Here is a 7,618-nt window from a genome sequence, read left to right on the forward strand (position 1 = left end):
ATTCCTGTTGCTTTATACTAAGCCTTGAAATCAGGCAGTATCAGTCCTTCCACTTTGTTCTTTTCCAAAGGTATTTTTTGGCTATTCTGTCTAGGTCCTTTGCACTTCCATATGAATTTTAAAATTAGTTTGCCAATTTCTACAGAAAAGTTCTGCTGGAATTTTGATTGAAATAGCATTGAAACTACAGACCAATTTTGGGGAGAACTGACATCTTAACATTGCTGAGCATTCTTACCAATGATTACATTTATCTCTATTGGTTCTCCTTAAATTTTTCTCAGCAATGTGGTATGGTTTTCAGTATACAGGTCTGTACATCCTTGGTCTGATTTATCCCTAAGCATTTTATGGTTTTCGATGTCAAGTGGCATTTACAAATTTTAATTTCTGATTTTTCACTGCTAATTGTATAAAGATACAATTTTTGTACATCAATCATATATACCTTGCTAAACTCTTTCATTAGTTCTAGATATTTTTTTGGTAGATTCCATCAGACTTTCCATATAGATAATTATATCATCTGTGAATAAAGGATAGTTTTATTTCTTTCTTTCCAATCTGGATGTCTGTCATTTTTTTCTCTCATTTCAGTGGTCATTTACAATGTTGAATAGAAGCAGTGAGACTAGACGTACTTGCCTTGTTCCTGATCTTGAGAAAGCATTCAGTCTCAACCATCATTACCCTTCATGGTCTGATGTCCCGTGTTTTAAAATTGTTGCTTCATGTATCCTCCCTGGTTTTTTATTTGTTCCAGGCAGGAAGGCAAAGCTGGTCCCATTATTACATCTTGGCTGTGTTCTGAATCCTTTGAGCAAGGCAGTGGGAGGCACTTTCCTAGAGTTTTCCAGCCCCAGTCACTTGCAGATTTGTTCTACCTCATTCATCAAGAAGCCAGGGTCCAACCATTGCAATTTCATTTTATAGGCTGGGAGACTGAGGCAATGATTCAAGCCTCCTGGTCTCCACAGATGGGACTGATGGTAATGAATGAGATTAAGTCCTGCAAAATTCCCCATTAGCCCACTCAGTGCTGTGGGAAATACTGGACCTGAGAGTCAGTCCAAGATTACACCCTGACTTTCCCTGCAAGCCCACCCCGCCCCCTCACAGTGGAGCCCAACTTCCCATCTGCACAGCACACAGAGATTTACAGAGCACTTTGATTAGAGGATCTTTGTTCTCGTGCCATTATCCGTTTCCCAAAGAAGAGTCCTGGGACCTGCACCTAAGATTCTGAGGGCAGGGGGAATGCTGCTTGATTAAAATGCAGGTTCCTGGGGCCAAACAGCAATTGAGAGTCAGAATGGAGTGGTGGAGGTTATCTGCACTTTTTTCTTTTTTTTTTTTTTAAACAGTGTCCTCAAGTGGAGGACTTGGAACTTCTAGGAATCACTGATCCAACCTTAAGCCAGTGATTTTCTTCCCAGGAGCTATACCACTTGCTAGATGTGCTGTCTTGTCAAGTTATATCACCCCTTTCTACTCCTAACCTCATAAGCATTATGTGGCATGATTTTTCTTTAATAAAATGAATCAAAATAGTATTTTTGCCCATTTCACAGAAACCTTTGAGATGACCAGGGAAATCTGACAAGCATTAGAGATTGCCCAGCCTAGAGGGGACTTTCAAGTTCATCTACACTAACTCCCACCTGATGTTTGGATTCTATGTACCAGCCTTGCCTTCTGTTTGCACACTTTTGAAGACGAGGAACTTGCTATCTCTCCTAGTAGCTGTAGGTTTAGAAATTTTCTTCCATTGCTGAATAAAATCTCTCTCTTTATATTAGTCCTGGGTGCAGAAAACCTATCTGTTCCCTCTGTCCCAGGAAAGTTCTTCATCTGAAAACAGCTAACCATTGCCCCCTGAGGCTTCTCAAGCTGCCCAACTCCCCGGTCCTCGGTTACTCCTCCTGGGATCAAGGTTTTCAGTCTCCTGAACAATCCTACTTGCCAAGCTGCACAGGGCTGCCTTCGCTCACCTGTCACTGGCTTCCTCTTGCTCTGGGGGAGCCACTGCTGTGCTGGCACGGCCACTGCTTTCCTGAAGTGCGGGGGTGGGGGGGTGGGTACTGATGCTGCTTGGGAGCCTGGTGGCCTGAGATGGCTCCCCTTGTCTCCTGGGTTGTTCCTTGTAGCATATGAACATGTGTCGCATCTCAGTCTTCCTGATATGAAAACAGCCTGCTTCTATGCCAAGTTCTCCTTGGGCTACCTTCTCAACTCCAAGTCCAACTGCTTGCATCTGTCTTCTCTGCCCTCTGCACCACGGAAATGCTCCTCTCTTGCGGTTTCCATGATGGGGCGCTATTCTGGCTTCCTCCTCCTTTTTCTCAGTGGCCTCTTCCTCTGCTTCCCTTTAAAGGCTGCTACTCCCTAGGTCTCTATCTTTAGCCATCTGCTCACCCCATTTTATCTCAGTGGCTCATAATTGGGGGGGCATCTTTTCTCCCCTTTGAGAATGTGAGGATGATGGCTCTGGAGCCACCATAGGGTGGGGGAAACCCACATTTATCCAAACACAGAACACTTTGCATACAATTCCAGGTTCTTAGCCTGAGGTCCGTTCTTCCTGCCTGATTTCATTCTGCCCCCTCCCCCCTCCTCTCCCAACCCCCGCCACCGCCAGCTTCTTCCCAGTCTCTCTCCCAGGTGCCTAACTCTCTGGCCCCTCAGACTAACAGATCAATGATCACCTGGACAGTTTCATCTGGTTGTCCCACCTCAAACTCGACAAACCCCAGACTGAACTTATCTGGCCCCAAATTTGCTCCTTCTCCAGGGCTCCCCATCTGGGTGGGTACTGACCTCCGTCGAAAGATCTCGAAGCAGTCTTTGACCCCACCTTCTCCGGTAGATCAACACCAAATCCTTCCAGTTCCCCCACCAAGCTCCACGGCTCCAGTGTCTGTGTTCATCGCGGAGCCCCGTCACCGGGCAGAGTGCCTGGCTCACACAGATGCTCAACAGATACCTGCTGTGTGAGTGAATGAAGACATCTCACCACCAGCCCCTCTGCTGCATTTCCTCTGTGCCTTACCTCAGGCCTCCCTTGGCTCCTTGCTGGACTCCCCCTCCTGGCCAGCTTCCACCGACAAGCCATCAGTATCTTTCTAAAACATGGGTTTCTGTCGTCCCTGCTTTCATCCCCAGTGTGCCTCCCTGTGATTTTCAGGAAAGAGGCCTTCTCCAAGACAGGTCCCTGTGGACCGCTCCACCTTCGTCTCTCAACTCCCTCTGGCTCCAGCTCCAGAACTCCTGAGAGCCTCAGGTGGGCAGATGCTAGCACCCTTTCCCACACTCCATAGAGCTAGAAATGCCCGGCCCCTCTCTTTGACTTGCTGACTCACATTCATCCTTCAAAATTCACTCAGGTCTCATCTTTTGGAAAGCATCTTGCGCCTCACAGCTCTTGGTTACCCATTTTAGCATTCCTTCACTGTGGTCCCAAAGCTCCCAAAGCAGACCCAAATCACAATGCTGATCACACAAAGCCGTAATTGGGAAGTCACTTGTCTGTTCCCTACTTGAGGACAGGGACCCTGTCTCATTTGTTCTAACAGAGCCCACAGTAGGTGCCCAATATTTGCCATATGAATGAAAGGAGGAATGTGTTAGTAAGTAGTCTGCAGAGAGGAAAAACAAATAGGCTGTGTGTGTGTGTGTGTGTGTGTGTGTGTGTGTGTGTGCTCATGCACACGTGTACACATACAGAGGGAGAAACAGGGAGGGGGGCAGGAAGAGGTTTATTCTAGGTATCTGTCTTTTCTCTTAGGCCTGCAACTGACTAGATGAAGCTTATAGACATTATGGAGAATCATCTCTTTTTTAAAGCCCACATTTATAAATAGTTTCACAGCAACACCTAGACTGGCTTTTCTTTTCCCCCTAGACTGGATTTTGACCAAACTCCTGGGCATCATAGCCAATTCAACTTGACACATAAAATTAACCACCCTAATGAATAAACTTCCTCCCTCTAAGCTTCAGCTTCCCCATCTGTAAAATGAAGAGCTGTAATAATATTCTAGGATTCTAGAAATAAATAATTATAATTAGACAACATCGGGATCAGACTTTATAGTTCAAAGCACTCTCACATTATATAATTTAATTCCTACAACAATCCTATCAGGCAAGTTAGTTCTTTTTACAGATAAGTTAATCCAGGCCCCGAGAGGAAGAGATTTGTGGGTGACAGAACGTGGACTGAAGCCTGGGTTTTGGGACTCCTCGTCTAGAGCTGTTTCTTCACTGCCCAAAGAACCATCTTTTCATAGTTGAAAGAGAGGAAGTTGCCAGGAACGAGAGGCTGAAGCAGGAGCAGAGGGGGAAATTTCATTACAGAAACTCAGAGTAAAACCATAATGTTTGGACATCAAAATCAGACTGGTCTGGACAGTCCAGGAATTCCAGAATGGAATTTCTCTTCTCCAACTGAGAGAGTACAGGTATAGCCAGAGCTCAACCCCTGGTGTATTAAAAACTACTAACTTGGGGTTTAAAGATAAATTTCAAAAAGTAGAGATGACAACAGATGCATGTTAAAGGTGGCCAGGAAGGCTGGTCACTCACTGCTCTTTATTGGCCAGAAGGTATGCAGCATTTAATTTTTCCAGAATATTCTCTTACAAAATCTATTCCAAAGCTAGGCCCCTGTGTTTTTTTCCAGACCAAAGGTACACAGAGACCTTTGGTGGCAGGACTAGAAAGAAAGCAAAGCCTTCTGGTAACACGTTCTATTTATTCTGACTTGGTATTACCTTTGTTTGCTTACGGGATTCCAGAAGATCACAGCTAAGTTGGACACTAAGAAGGCAGTGGGGAGAATCTCAAGACCAGGAAAAAACCTGCAAACTAACTCTGCAAGAGTTGTCAAAAAGCCAAATGTCCCAAGCACTTCCAGGGCTGGGAAAGCTAATTGCTTGCTCTTGCTTTAACACTTTCTCCTTTTCCTGTGTTTTCCCTCTGTGTGAGGCTTCAGGGAGACTCCATATCCCTGCCTGTGTCAGTGTCCAGAGGCCACCTGTATTCCTTCGCCATGAGGCCCCTTCCCTGTATCACTCCAGCCTCTTACTTCCACGAGCCTCCTGCCTCCCTCTTAGAAGGGCCCTTGTGATTACACTGGGCCCACTCGGATGTTCCAGGATAATCTCCCCATCTCAAGATCCTTAGCTGAATCACATTTGCAAAGTCCCTATTACATATTCGCAGGTTCTGGGGATTATGACCTGGACATCTTTGGGGGGGCATCATTCAGCCTACCGCAATGGATAATGGGTACATGGGGGTTTGTTCTATTCTACTTAAAAAAAATTTTTTTTAATGTTTTTATTATTTTTGAGACAGAGAGAGACAGAGCATGAGCAGGGGAGGGGCAGAGAGAGAGGGAGACACAGAATCTGAAGCAGGCTCCAGGCTCCGAGCTGTCAGCACAGAGCCCGACACGGGGCTTGAACTCACACACCGTGAGATCATGACCTGAGCCAAAGTCGGACGCTCAACCAACTGAGCCACCCAGGCACCCCTGCTCTATTCTACTTTTAAATATGCTTGAATAGGGGCGCCTGGGTGGCTCAGTCCGTTAAGCATCTGACTTCAGCTCAGGTCACGATCTCACGGTCCGTGAGTTCGAGCCCCATGTCAGGCTCTGGGCTGATGGCTCAGAGCCTGGAGCCTGCTTCCGATTCTGTGTCTCCCTCTCCCTCTGCCCCTCCCCCGTTCATGCTCTGTCTCTGTCTCAAAAATAAAATAAACGTTAAAAAAAAATTTAAAAAAATATGAATGTATGAGAAGAAATGTTGGCCTATCATCATTGTTATGTAATTCTAATAGACTAGAAGATTCTGATTCAGCAAATATGGTTGTGGCACAGGAAATTTCATTTTAACAAATACCCCCTGAGATTCTGGGGTAGGGGTCCACAGACCATACTTTTGAAACTACTGATTTATTCATTCTCACAAGTATTAGCAGGTAGGTGGCCTAGTTTTCAAGTGGTAAAGGGAATATTAGAATTGAGCCACTTGGCTAAAGTTCATAAAGAGTTAGCAAGTGAATCCTAAGAAGAAACAAGAAATTCAATTTAAGAATAGCTAATCCTCGGGGCGCCTGGGTGGCTTAGTCGGTTGAGCCGTCCAACTTCAGCTCAGGTCATGATCTCACAGTTTGTGAGTTCGAGCCCCGCGTTGGACTCTGTGCTGACAGCTCAGAGCCTGGAGCCTGCTTCAGATTCTGTGTCTCCCTCTCTCTGCCCCTTCCCCACTCATGCTCTGTCATTCTCTGTCTCTCAAAAATGAATAAATGTTAAAAAAGAAAAAAAAAAGAGCTAATCCTTGTAGGTAAGCTTAACAAATACACAAATTACCCCATCTATTTTATGCTAGTCATAAATTCATGGACTTGATCATTTGTTTCAATCATTTAAACAAAGCCTAGACTTTTGTAACTCCATCTGAATGACTATGATGAATTGTTCAAATCGAACGAGAAACATTTGTTTAAAGGAATCACCAGCAGAGGAAAATGAGATCCTTGAAAGAGAAAAAGGATTAAAAAAAAAAATGAAATCTTAACTCTGAAAGTACACTGTATTTATGAAAGATAAGTGGTCAGAAGTTGCTTCCAAGATTTGCCCTCCAAAACGACCAGAACAGGTGGAGGTTTGAAGAGTAATTTCAGATGCACCTCTCTGATGGTATTGTCCCACTGCAACAATGGGGTGGGTGACCCACAAATTAGACTCCAGTTTGACCAACAATATATGCTAAGTTTGACAAGTAAGGCTGTATATGTGCACTAGGAATCTGGCAAGGTGTGCTACTGTCCACCCGAATGACATTTCAAAACTCAACTTTACTTCTACAAAGAAAAGCAATCTGCACCTCCTCTGCCTTTTTCAATGTACAAATTTCACGATCAGAACTTAAAAAAATTTTTTTTCTTTTGAATGTTTACTTTTGAGAGAGACAGAGACACAGACAGAGACAGCACACTAACAGGGGAGGGGCAGACACAGAGGGAGACACAGAATCCAAAGCAGGCTCCAGGCTCTGAGCTGTCAGCACAGTTTGAGCACGTGGCACTCAAACTCACGAACCGTGAGATCACGACCTGAGCCCAAGTTGGACGCTCAACTGTGCCACCCAGGCGCCTGCCCACCACCCCCCCAACCCCGCCCCGGCCCCGGGCCAGGATCAGAAGTTTTGATATGATCTTGGGCAACAGGCCTTTACAGACCTAGAGCTTGCCTAGATCTGAAAAGCAAATAAAACATGTATCAGACCCAAGATCCACCTTTACTAAAATCCTGGTTAAACTCCAGAGCATTTCCAACTATCAAACCTGTCACACTAATGTATATCACACCAATGTATTAATTCCTTGAGCACTTCACTCTCTTACTTGCCAGTATGTCTTGCTTTTAAGCTCATCTTAAGGATGGAATATGGTCTACAACTGTTCCACAGAAATAAAACATAAATCATAAACATAAGACGTGTAAACTTTGTACTATCATAGTAGAAACATAAATAAGGTGAAATGAATATTTTAACCCCCAAATGACCATTTTAGCATGTAGTCAATACTAAAAAATGGGAGATATTTT

The sequence above is a fragment of the Neofelis nebulosa genome, chromosome 2 (assembly GCF_028018385.1).
Source record: "Neofelis nebulosa isolate mNeoNeb1 chromosome 2, mNeoNeb1.pri, whole genome shotgun sequence".
NCBI lineage: Eukaryota > Metazoa > Chordata > Mammalia > Carnivora > Felidae > Neofelis > Neofelis nebulosa.